The following is a 13,997-nucleotide window of genomic DNA, read 5'->3' on the forward strand; positions in this document are numbered from 1 at the left end:
TCTAATAGTTCAGTTCCTGTTGATACTACCACCCCTATTGCTAACACCATTACAAATGACTTAGATCTTCCTATTTCTCTCCAAAAAGGGAAGATGAAGTGTACTGCTCATTGCATCTCACACTACCTTTCTTGCAGTAGGTTATTTCTTTCTTATTGGGCATTTTTTTCTTCCCTTGACTCTGTGTCTATAACCAAGAATGCCAGTGAGGCTCTCTCTAAACTTGAGTGGAAGACAACTATGTTGGAGGAAATGAAAGCATTGATTAAAAATCAGACATAAGAGATTGTGGATTTACTTGATGGCAAAGAGACAATTGGATGTATATAGGTCTATATAGTAAAGTACAAAGATGGTGGAAACATAGAAAGGTACAAGGCAAGGCTTGATGCAAAAGGGTACACTTAGACTTATGGGATAGACTACTTGGAGACCTTTGCATCAATTGCAAAGATGGGTTCTGTTTGGACTCTCCTATCACTAGTTGCTATCTACTCTTGTCCCATTCTCCAACTTGATGTAAAGAATGCTTTTCTTAATGGAAACATGCAAGCTAGAGGAGGTGTACATGGACCTTCCAATTGGTTTTTATAGCGAGGTGGCTAAAGGAAAGGTATATAGGCTAAATAAGTCTTTATATGGTTTTGGACCAATGACCCAAATCTTGGTTTGATAGGTTTAGAAGTGCATTGATTGTATTTGACTATATTCAGACTCAATCTTTGTTTGTGAAAAGGAGGGGATCATTGGTATCCATGTTGGTAGTGTATGTAGATGACAATGTATCATAGGAAATGATCTGAGTGAGATTGATACTTTGAAAAGAAACCTGAATTAGGAATTTGAGATTAAGGACCTCAGAGAGATGAAGTACTTTTTAGGCAATGAGGTGGCAAAATCTAAGAATAGATCTTCATTTTACAAAGGAAGTGTGTTTCGGACTTAGTACAAGAGACATGAAAACTTGGGGCAAGATCAAAATCATAGGATATATTCTTTACATGGTGATCCATTGAAGGATGCTAGGAGATATAAGAGATTGGTGGGCCAGTTTCTATAGTTATACATGACACGGCTAGATACCTCTTATGCAATGAGTGTGGCAAGTCATTACGTGAATACTCCACGAGTTTAGCATTGGGAGGCTATTGACAGGATATTTGTCTATTTGAAGGGACATCTTGTTGACTATGGACATTTAAAGTTAAAGGCTTACAATGATGTTGATTGGGCAAGATGCCTAGATGACAGGAGATCTACATCAAGAATTTGCACTATTGTTGGAGGTAATATAGTTTCATGAAAGAGCAAGAAACAATCAGTTATAGTAAGGTCAAGTGTAGAAGCTGAATATAGAGACATGGCACATGGTGTTTTAGAGCTCCTCTGGGCCCAATCTATATTAAGAGAGATTGACGTCATGACAAAAGAACCTATGATGCTATACTATGACAATCAAGTAGAAATCAATATTGCCCACAACCCAATTAAGCATGATAGGACAAAACATATAGACGTAGATAGACACTTTATAAGAGAACGAATGACATTAGGAGAATTGTGCTTATCATATGTTATATTTGACTTATAGCTAGTTAATGTTCTCACAAAAGGTATTGCAAGAAACAAGCTTGAGCATAATCTACACAAGTTGGGAATGTGTGACATTTATTCCCAACTTGAGGGGGAGTGCTGAGATTGCGCTGGTAGCATCCTTTGTTTTTTATTTATAGTGTTTAGTTAGAATAATTAGGGCCAAGGCCCATTAGTTTATCTTTTGTTTTATTTATAATGTCTAGTTAGAGTTATTGGGCCCAAGGTCCATTGGTTTATGTTTAGTTGAGAGTATTCTCTTATGTTTTAGTAGTGGTCGACTTACTAAGGGTATACTTATTATTGTGTCCTTTTTTTATTTTTAGTACATAAGACAATGAAAGGGGCAGCCAGACCTAATTTTGTTTTGGCTTTTCTCCATTCTCTTCAACCATTCTCTTCTTCTCTTTTCTATACAATCTTTTCATTTTCTTTTCTATATAATCTTTAAATCATATCAGTTTTTACACTTTCTACTATTTAGTTCTAAGTTACTTAGAGTCTTGAAACCATGGAGAACTCGCATTCCCAGTATTCTCTAGATTGAGAAAGGAGGTAGACAGGTGAGGGTCTTAGGGAAATCAGTACCTAAGACCTGATAACATCACTTCAAATCAGTTATGAGTGAAGTTTGGAATGTTTTCACCAGATGTCAACACCTGATTTTTGCTCGGTCCACTACTTGAACCTCTAATTCACCCCAAATCCTTGATCAGACCCTTTCGATGCATCCGAAACACCCAAAACCACAAAAACCTGAAATTCACCTCGAGAACCCTCAAATCCATTGTTAAACCTATTCGATGGTCCTAATCAACCCTCACTTACACCTCAACCATTAGATTAGATACAACCATCAAACCCAAAATCTCCCAAGACACCTACCCATAAAAGTTTAGCTTAGGATTCCCCCGCTTACCCTTCCATCAAGCAAAAATTCCAAGATACCTCCCAAGACACCTTTCTTTAGCCTAAACACTTGGAACTTAGATTCTCTTGATCCTAACACATACGTACCAATCAAACCACACCATTAAACTCTGGATGCATCAAAACACCTGCCTATGAAGTTTTAAATCAATATTTCCCCATTTGCTAGTTCATTAAACAAAGATTCCATCCTAACATCTCGTTGACCTAAATTCTTAGGACCTTGGCCCTCTAAAGATAGATCAAACCTCATCATCATATCCAGACACCCCAAATACCCACTTGTGAAATCTCAACCCAAAATACCTTCGTCTACCCTTCAATTGCACCAAGATTCCATTTCAAGGTCCTAAATTGAACAAATTACAAATATGCCCAATCTGGACCCAGTTGGCTAAATCCAACCACCAATCATCTCAGACTTTCTAGAAATCCTACCCTATGAAACTTCATCCAAAACAGACCTGTTTTCCCCTTGATCACACAAAGATTCTGTTTTAAGGCCCCAAATTAACTAAATTGAACCCTTTCTAGATCTGCCTAATCTGGGCCCATTTAGGCCAATCTGACCCCACTAATCACCTCAGACTACCACCCTACCTTGTATAATTTTAGCCAAAGATACCCTCATTTACGCTTTTATCTAAAAAGATTCCATTTTGCTCAATTTCACTAGCCTACTCACATAAATCCAATTTCTGTGGTCAGACCCATCTGAACCCTCTACTTTTTGATCCAAAACCACCCATCATTGAACCAGGACCCCAGTCCAACCCCCTAGACTGATTGTAACCCAAAGTACAAAATTACCTTTATACTTCTCCAAAATTACGAAAATACCCCTAATGCTCATCATAAATTTAACCAGAACAATGATTCGCCCTAATAAGAAGAATTCGAAGAATGGGATGGTTCTTCTTCTTCCTCGTTTGAATCGAAAAGCAGAGGTAGTGATGACACCCCCTCTCAGTCCGATTTCTTCCCCTTCTCTCATCATCATCATCTTCTTCTTTTATTTTTTTTGAAATCCGAAAAGGTCACTATGGGGAGAAGGGATTATTCACCATCTTCTTCCTCTAGAAGAAGGTAGAACAGTGACAAAGGAAATCACCCTTCTCTATCCCTAACTTCCCTCTATTCTCTCATCCCTCTTCATTCTTCGTTCGTATCACCCCACTGACCACAGAACCAATCCCCAATCACTTGCCACACCCCTGTCCTCATCTTCCCTACTGATCAAACGGGATCAACACTAGCCATTGTCATTGGATTCCTCTTTTCAGTTCATGCAAAATAGTATTAATTGTGATTGTTTGAAGTCGTCTTCTTCTCTTCTTCTGGTGAAACTGTCGACTTAGACGCACACTTCCAGTTGTAGTTGTAAATTTCAGATCGTAATCCTAGCCAAAGTTCCTTTGCCTTGCCAACTATGTTCAGGCCAAAATCAGATCTGGTAATACTGTTGCTATACATTTTCTCTTTCTCTCTTCCCTTGTTTTCCTTTCCTTTTCTTTTCTTTAATCATTTGGCTACAAAGCAATATGCATCTGGATGCTTTTCGAAGCCGGTAATGAAGCTTTTACTGAAAGGGCTTCTTTACAGTCTTTGGAACCTACCAAGATTTGCCACTGTTAGGATTTTCTATCTGAATATATTGCAGATAATAATACTACTGGTTTCCTTATATCTTCTTTTTCTCTCATTGAAGGATCAATTCTGTTTGATAGCTTTTCTTTCAATCATTTCGTTACAATGAATTGTTATGGTTGCTTGTTCTTTTCTTCATTCTAGCCGATTAAATCTGTTATAATTGGATTATTTGTTGATTTTTAGCTTCACAATATTAAGGGGAAGGATTTTGGAACCAGTTAATCATTTTGTTGAACTAAGGAGGCTATAGCAGACATTTGCTATCATGGAGCTTCTTACATCAACCAGTAATAAAACTAAATGACAAAAAAATGATAAAAATAAAGATAAAAAAGGGAGGAAGGTGGAGAATAGAAGTGGATAGCAGATTAAAGATGACCTTACCACTTGCGGATTCAAAATGAGGGGAAGACTAGTCTAGAAAAACCAACTAAAACAATTAAAAAAAAATTAATAATAGAATAAAAAATACCAAAATAAATAAATTAGGCCAGGTGGAGAAGTGCAAAGTAGGACTCATTTAGGTAACATAGTGGGGAGGGACAAATTACTGAAATAGAAACAGTAACAAAAAAAATAAAATGAAAAAAAATAAAAAACATAAAAATAAAAAGTAAAAAAAAAATATATGTATATATAAAAGATCCCAAAAAATGTGAAAAAAGCAAAAAAATATGAAGTTTTGTTCTCTTTGTAATAAAAACAAAAAATAAAAATAGAAAGGAAACATAAAATAAAATAAATAAATAATACAAAATACAACAAAAATAAATTAGGGAAATTCTCTTTGTAATGTTTTGTTCTTTATTTGTTCCATTGTTCCCTTAGTCAGTTAAGTAATTGTTTATTTGCATATCTGTGATCATACTTGTTATGGAATACCATGTAGGCCCCACCTTTGGACCCGGGAGAGGGGTGCCTAATCCCTTCCCTCTCCCATCCGAGTCTTACCTGGACTAGTGTAATTAGTGCCTAGATTTTGGAGTCACTACAAATAAAAAACAAATCTCTTGATACTATTTTCAGAGGTCCCATCACCTCCATTTCTAGCTCAAGTGGCAAGTTAGCCGGTTTTCTGACGCTCACACCAGATTTCAAGAGTTCTGAGCAATCTTTTTCATTAGTTATTTTACTAGAAATTGAGCCTAAATAACTCTCGTATTGAGAACTGCTACAACAACTTGGAGAGAGGGGTGCCTAACACCTTTCCTTTCCCAATCCTTGGGACCCAAAATCTCTTGCTTGTGTGCCTTTTTCCATGGAGAATGGAGTCATCGTCAAGGCAATAAAATCAAATTTTCAAATATAAAAATAAGGGCCCATTTCATCTGAAAAATGGGTGGCAACTCCATCTTTTTTAAGATGGCCATGAGCTTCTTGAAGCTCACAATTGCAAGATCTGAAGGGATCCATGGAATGACCATTCTCTAAATGTTTGTAACATGGTTAGACCTCATAATATTTCTCCTAAGATCATGGAGACTAAGGTCATCGACAATGCTTCCTTGGTGTAATATTGCCAGTAGTCTTGCATGGATCCTTTTCTAGTCAAGTGGGAAGAGAAAATGACCCATGATGGCCATGAATAGGGCATTTTTCTATCTCTCTCTATCATTTTTTGGTTTATATGAACTAAAGACTTGGGTGCTTCAATTTAGGAGGAATTGGACTGTGATGGATTCTTTATCTTCCATTTGTATCTAGGGCTTCTTACATACTATGAATTGACAGAGGCTAGCTTTGTATCCTTGCTTGGAAATTGGAAAGGCAATCTCATCGTCAATGGGCATTCTCAAAAGATAAGCCACCTCTTTTAATGTTGGGCACATCTCAATTTTCCCAAAAGAGAAGACCATATTTTTTCGATGCTAGAACTCAAAGGCTGCCTTTACCGAATGCCACTCCAACCGCACCAATGACAGGTTCATAACATCTCTCGTTGAGATGACCCTCCTAAGGCTCTGATGCCATATGCCTTTTCACAATTCCAGTTACAAAGAAGTGCACAACATCTTGAATATTCAAAGAAGGCTTGGTCCATTTGCTATCAATAAAGAAGAGAGTTAGCCAATATTGTAACACTCTCGGTTTATTTTAAACAATTAGGGCCCAACCAAATAGTAAACATGACTAGAAGAGGTGTCATTAGAAAAATACACGCATTTCAATGAAGCAGATGGAAGTATCTTTTAATACCAGTTAAAGGATGATTAGTTCCTTAGTCATATGTGTACTCATTGAATACTCCTGGATTTTGAGACCACAATGGTTTTCTGATGTTACAACAAGTAAAGGAGTGGAGTATCTTTTGGTATTAGTTAAATAGGGGGGGTTAGACCCTTTACCATATGCATACCTACTAAACACTCCAGGATTTAGAAGCAAATCATCTTTTGATATCGTTCAAGGGAGGGTTAGACCCTTGCCATATGTGTACCTACTAAATACTCTAGGTAAGAAAGAGGGTCAAGATGATGGCCTTTTTACCTCTCAAGGTTTGGAGATGGCAATTTTCTCCATCACCGGTGGGGACTCGACTTCCCCGACCCAATGGGGGCGGGGATGGGGATTGTTTTGATGAGGCAGGGATAGGGACGAGGATTAGTAGGAATCCTCGATCGGGGTTGGGGCCAGGGGTGACGCTGATTATGTATATATATTATTTATATTATATATATTAAATATATATTTTTATATTATCTATATTATATAATATATATCAAAACATATTTAAAAAAATATTTATAATTTAAAATTTTTATTTATTTTTTTCAAAAAAATATTGTTATCTAAAATAATTTCGGGGATTCGAGTCCCCGCGGGGAATCCATCCCCTCGGGGATTGGGGATGGAGGAAAAATTTTATCCCTAGCTGGGATAAGGGATGGGGACAGGGGTTACTTTTATAATCGGGGTTGGGGACGAAGAATATGATCCCCGCCCCAAACCTACCCCGTTGCCATTCCTAAGATGGACACATGATGAAGTATAAAAAGGGGTCAAAATTGGCCTTTTGATGCTACTTCTTAAGAGCTGGACTCATAGAGTCATGCATCTACTTTGCCTTAAGGCAAATTAAATAGAATGAAATATAAAAATGGCCTTTTGAAAGAGAGTTTTAGATTTTAAAAATTTATTGGATTTTGATTTAGATAAAGGTTGTGTACTGGATTTTGATATGAAATTTGATTGAATTGTCATTATCATTATCACTTGAATTTGAGCTTAAGTGTAAGTTTTGATAGATTAAAAAGTATTTCAATGCTTTTAAGTTAAACTTCTTTCTTTTCTTGAAGGGATTTAAGGTTTATTTTGGTCCTACTTCTAAGGATGGCAACCACATGGTGCAACACTCTTAATGTTCTAGTCCTAGTTACATTAAGGTTCTTCTATCCTACTCCTATATAAGGATTTTAAGTATGGGTATTTTAGGTGCAATGCATGATGTTGTTAGGGGAGTTCTAAACTTAAAGGTTCTAACAAGGTTGCTAGCCTTCAAACCTCCACCCATGGACTTCTAATCCACGATTGAAATATTCTAGGGTGTGATCTTGGACATCTTAGTTGTGATGGGGCTCTAAAATGGTGTGATTTGGATTTTTGGGCTGCAATGGGGATCTAAGAAAGTGCAATTTGAACTTCTGGGTTACGATGGGATCTAAGAAGGTGCACTTTGGACATTTGAACTATAATAGGGCTCTAAGAAGGTGTGATTTAGACTTCTAGGCTACAATGGGGCTCTAGGAAGGTGCAATTTGGATAGCTAGGAAGGTTTATCGTGCTAATTCTCTCTAGGGTACTTCTAGTTCAAATCACAGAACTGGTAACTTTAACTTTCTAAGTTCTAACCTTAACTGTTTGCAATGCTTAAGTGCGAAACTAGGCCTAAACAACTCATAGTCAAGGTCCAAATTGTATTCCCTAGTAGAGTCACCAACTGTAAGCTCCGGGAAGCTCATGGCTGACTCAAACAAAAGGAGTCACCACCTATTTTTAGTGAAAATGGGCCCTCATTTTCACATTCGAAAGTTTAATTTTATTACCTTGATAGTGAGTCTACTCTCTACTAGGAAAGGCATTTAACTAAGAGCTTTTGGGTTCCAAGGATTGGGAAAGGGAAGTTGTTAGGCATCCCTTTCTCCAAACTGCTATAGCAATTCAATGCGGGAATGGTTTAGACTCAAATTCTAATAAAAATTAGTAAAAATGATTGATAAGAATTCCTGCAATCTAGTGAAACATTAACAAATTTTCCCAAAATTGATTTCAGGTGATGTTGTCAGGTTTAGATACTAATTTACCTAAGACCCTCGCCTCTCTACCTCTTTTTCTCAATCTGGAGGAAATTGAGAATGCAAATTCCCTATGGTTTTAGGACTTTAAGCAACCCAAAACTGAACAAAAAAACATAGATTATGAATTCAAGTTTAAATAGTAGAATGAAAGACTTACCTGTCATGTGCAACCTTGATGGGAGTTTTTCAGTAGCTAGAAAAAGTTAAAATGAAGCTTGAATGAGATATTGGACAAGATAGAGTGTTTTTAGTTTCAAATCTTGAAGTTGAGGATAGAGAGGCAGATTTGAGGTCTGAGCTTCAAATGCTTTGGGATTTCAAGTAAGTGGGGGCACTACCAAGGTTGGAAAATGCTCTTTTAGGTCTCTCCCCTTAAGCTTGAGTTGGGTCTTTATTTATAGAGAAAAAGGGGGAAAAGGATATGAAAATTGCCCAACTATAGAGTTTGGGTTTCAATAGAGATTGGATTTCTACAACATATTACCTCGATTTAAGATGGATTTCTACATGTTTCTTGTGTCCAATGAGAGATGGGGTGTGCCGGGCATTGTAGTCTAATATTTGGGGCTGCTAATGGCAAAAAAACATGAATTTGACTTACCTATAAATGCTATTTTGTCTTTTCCTAACGTTAAGTGGGGGTATCTTTGGGTTTTTGGGATTTTTAAGTCTACTTGTTTTAATTTTTTTGGTCTAGGTGTTTTAAAAGGTCAAGTAAGGGGTTAATTTCATCTTCCACCCTCTTGAGGTCCCAGGTTGGGATAGCTGATGTGTCAGTTTAATCTAATCTGGCAAAATTAAATCTTCCTAGTTTAACGGTTAAACGGGTGAGTTAGGCTGTGAAATTTGATGTACAAGGGTTTTTTTGGGTCTCTAAACATAGTGGTATGGTTTGATTGGTCAAATATAGCTTGGATTTTGGAGATCTATGGATGGTATGCTTTTAATCAATGAGATTTATCAAAATGGAATCTTAGCTCGATAGAGGGTTAAATAGGAGAATTTTGAGATGAAATTTGGTGGGTAGCCATTTTGGGGCATCCTGGATCTAACCAAAATGATGGATTTTTTATTAATTATGTGGATTGCCAAATTTGGTTCAGATAAGTTCTTAGCTTATGGTTTATCAATTAATGACAATGCCTAAAATGAAATTTTGCTTGTTTAATGGTCAAACGGATGAGTTTGGTCATGAAATTTGATATGCTCAGGATTTTTGGGTTTCTAGACATAGTGGTAAGGTCTAATTAGTCAAAAAAGGCTAGAATGATGAAGATCAATGGCTGGTATGCTTTAATCAATGATATTTACCAAAAAATATACTTGGCTTAATGAAGGGTAAAAGGCAGGGATTTTGAGTTAAAATTTGGTAGAGTGGTACATATTTGAATTGTGAGGTTGTTGGGAGGTTTAATCACATCAGGGAAGTATGAATTGTGGGTTTTAGGCTCGGGAAGTGTCATAGTATCAAACACATTGAAGAGGATACTTTGATGGATGAGCAACGAATCAAGGAGTTTAGGGACGAAATTTGGTGTGGTTGGATGTTCAACTATTTTTTCCATGTGGTGAAATGATCGGGGGACAAGCGTGGTGATGTGGCATAATTGTGATCACTAAAAGAAAATCTTGTAGATCTAATGGTTGATTTAAGGGTATTTGACTTGAAATCTAGTTTCTTAGGGTTTTGGCACATTGTAAAGAAGTTGGTGAGGCTTGATTAGGAATCCAGAGTGTGAGAAGTGGGTTAGAGAAGGGACCAAGAAAAATCTGGTGTTGACCACTTGGATGGTAGAGTTTTTTTGCTTCACTTAAATTTATTTCTTTAAGACCTTGGATCTATCTACATCTCCATGCTTTTGTCGTCAAACCCCTTTTGACTAACTCTTCTTAAATCAATGCTTTTTTAATGATAAAGTGAAACTTTTATTAATAGAAAAAAAGATCTGCAAATCTAGTTGAAGTGGCACCAAAGCTAAAAATCTTAAAAATCTAAATCTAAAGAGTATAAAAGTTGCCTCTAGAAAGTGATATAACCATATCTTCAAAATTAGGATTCCCCATTGGTTAATACAATAACAATAAATAAATATTAACCACATGCTAGACAGTGTGTATGCACTCAACTCCAATTGATGTATTTTGCATAATTTATTATGAATAAAGGAACATTCATTTCATGTGTCATTTGGGTTGTTTTTCTATATAACCCTTGGTTCATATTAGTATTATGTATGAGATCAAATAATTAATTTAATATGGGCTTAAATCTTTACACCAGTGGATACACTTGGGGAAGTCTATCCTTACAAGGTTGTCATTCTCACACCACCCAAGTTTGTGGAGAAGTGGATCTTGGCTGCTTGGCTTGTGGCCTAAGTATTTATAAGAAACATTGAATTGGACTGAACCCAACATGTTCCTAGACTTTATGATAGGTGGAATAACTAGTGTTTCTCCTAATCTCTATACTTGATATTGATATCAGATTGAGTATCAAACTTGTATTTCTTTGATATACTAATTGGTGAGATCCTTTTGGGGTCAAATATTTGGGTATGTTGGTGCATTCAAGGATGGTATGCCAAATGATGATCAATGTGATAAGATCTGTTACTGTGTCATGACATAGAGAATACTTTGTACAATTTCCTCTTTGGACTCCTAAATTTATAGAATTATCTAAATCCTCAATGAAGAGTCCAAGTGGTGTTGGAAGTTGGACACCATGATACAAGGACAAAGAGGAAAAAAATCCTTCCCTTAATATGGTGTCATGTATTTTTAGTAGAAAGATTAATTGCAAGTGATTAATTGGGTTGCATTGACTTAATTGTCATATAATGGGCCTTTAGGATGGTAAGGTCCCGAGTAGTTTAAGTGTTTAGACACTTTATGGGCATTTTTTACTTAAACCCATTTCAGCATGGGTTGAATTAGCCTATGAGGCTAATATAATTTAAGTATTTGGCCCCATTAGCTTAAATAAAGCACGTGACATATTGGCTCTCCCATTGAGTCGTGGATCCCACACCATACAAACGATAATTTTCCAATTGGATAAGAATTTTTATAGAACTATCAGAGTGATAATGGATAATTATAAGTCTCACATTAGAGTCTCAGTCAAACTATGTGCTAGAGAAGTCTCGTAAGACTAGGATTTGAATAGTTACACTAGCTAGATGGATTTCAACTATAATGGCTGACTTAAGAGTGTTGGACTCTCTCTAATCTTATCCTAAACAAGTTAGGAGTTACAACTAGATTAGGAGAGGGATCATGCGGCCCTCCACAAGTCTATAAATAGATTGGGACACCTAGGGGTCGGAGCTATCCTATCCTCTCATTATTAGCTGAATTCCAGTTCACCTTGTGAGAGCTTTTGACTAGGGTTTTGAACCCCATTCGACCGACCCCTTTATTCAATCTTTCTAGCACTCTTCCAGATTGGTTTTAGGTAAAAAATCTTGCCCAAAATCATCAGAAAGGTTGGACCTTTTCTGCTGTAACTTTTGGAGAAAGAATCTAAGAATACAAGTTCAAGGTTTCACCATCTTCAACTGGTTGCAGTGCTTTGAGGAAGATTTGGATTGGGTGTGAACACCATATCAAATTCTGCAATTGTGAATTTTAAAATCAGGTAATGCATTAAATCTAGACCCAAAAGATTAAATCTTTCATGGTCCAAAACCCAATTGATCCAAGAGGAGAAATCCCAAAATTTTCTCCCATGTGATTTCAGCATTGAATTCTGCAACATGATCATTGGATGGTCATCCTTCACCACAAGCTTTCTATTAGTTCTTTGCTTTCTATTAAAAAATTTATTTTATTTCTCTCCCTCCAAAAGTCCCTAACTTGGAATGAATCTGAAATGACACTACCTTGTCTGATTAATTTGGTTAATAGTTCTCATCATTATTTTTAGAGAAAACCCGTACTAATGGTTTATCAGTTTTTAAATCCTATTGTTGTTATTTTTATATCAGTTATGGTCTATTGACTTTTAAAATAAATATAAACAAAGACCATTCCAATACTTTACACCTTACTTCTTGTAAATAGGATCTCAAATAGAAAATTTTCCATTGAAGAAGCAATAAAAATCCAATTAATATCTAATCCCTAATCATATAATGGAATGAACTTCCACTAAACTATAAAACCAACACCTTCTTACATATGGGCTATAGCTTTCCAAAACCACATTGGATTTTCATGGTCTTGGTTTTGTTGGATAGGTAACTGGACATCTTGTTAACATATCAGCAAAGCTATCAAGTTTTGATATCTAAATTGCAGGAAATAATTTGAATTAGGAAATAATTTGGTCAGGATGTTCTTGATCATGTCAAGTGAATCTCTGGCATATGACAATGGCTGAGGCCAACCTCTCATGGTGACATGAATGCTATAGAGAAGGTTCCTTGTAAGATTAATTTTGCTGATAGGAGTTTTGCTGTTTAGCTCATTATGATGGGATAAAATGACTGAATATTACATAGCTTGGTGAACAATATGTTATTTTACTATTAGGCTCATGGAAGAAGTGGAACATCACGATGGGATGAAGTGACTGAAAATTATATAGCTTGATAAATAACATGGTTGGTTTTGCTTTCTTTGTTTCATGCTTTTGCTGATGTGGTAGAAATCAATCACGTTGTTGAATACCCCCTACATTTTAGTCAAAAGACTAGTGGAGGGTGCCCCATACTCAATACGGATGAGAAGACTGTCAATTGGTAGATTATCAATGTTTAACTAATCAAATTGTGTTAAAAATATTTTTATAAAATATAAAAGTTATGCATACAGTTTATAAAAAATAAACAAAATGTCACCTTCACTCAACAAAATAAACACGGAGAGAATAAAACTAATGGCTAAGGGGAACCTCTTGATTCCATGTGTTGAATATGAACACATGCAATTTTTGTTGAGTGAAGGTGATATTTTGTATATTGTTCATAAATTATATGCATAATTTTTATAAATGTATTTGACACAATTTGGTTAGTTAAACATAAATAATTTACCAATTGATAGTCTTCTTACCCGTGTTGAGCACAGGAACCCTTTGCTAGTATATATTAAAACAAAGCCCTTAAGCAGGAGAGCTTCTCTCTTAGACAAGTGTTATCCTTTTCTTTCAAGAAACAACGTCGAAAAAGGTGGAATCTTGTATTCTCATAGAAAAGTGGGTTAGCTTCTAAGACATGTGACTACATATCCATGAAAGAAGTGGGGGTGGTTAGTTCCATTTACACGATAGTTTGTTATTTTTTTCTTTTTTTTTTTTAATAAAATAGGAGGGACTACACAAAACGGGGGGTAGCACATCCCTAGAAATTGCTAGCACAAATATAACTCAATGTCCAAGGCAGATCCTGGATGTTGAGATTATAAAAAAACTACTCTACACGAATGAGTTTCATGGGCTAACCAGTTAGCAACTTGATTGGTCTCGCGATACACAATCTATAGGTAATGCCCTTCTCGAAGTGGTTCTTCAACTCTCCATAG

General features: G+C 36.1%; 1 long non-coding RNA gene across 1 annotated transcript; it reads left to right on the plus strand.

Moving 5' to 3' along the window:
* Nucleotides 1-3,409: 3,409 nt before the first annotated feature.
* Nucleotides 3,410-13,102, plus strand: LOC148853078 (uncharacterized). The gene is made up of 2 exons (XR_016098737.1): nt 3,410-3,976; nt 12,713-13,102. It is a non-coding gene; the product is annotated as an uncharacterized LOC148853078 (long non-coding RNA).
* The last annotated feature ends 895 nt before the right edge of the window (nt 13,103-13,997 follow it).

Source organism: Nelumbo lutea, chromosome 5, assembly GCF_056320005.1.
Source record: "Nelumbo lutea isolate HS-2025 chromosome 5, American lotus-T2T, whole genome shotgun sequence".
Taxonomy (NCBI): domain Eukaryota; kingdom Viridiplantae; phylum Streptophyta; class Magnoliopsida; order Proteales; family Nelumbonaceae; genus Nelumbo; species Nelumbo lutea.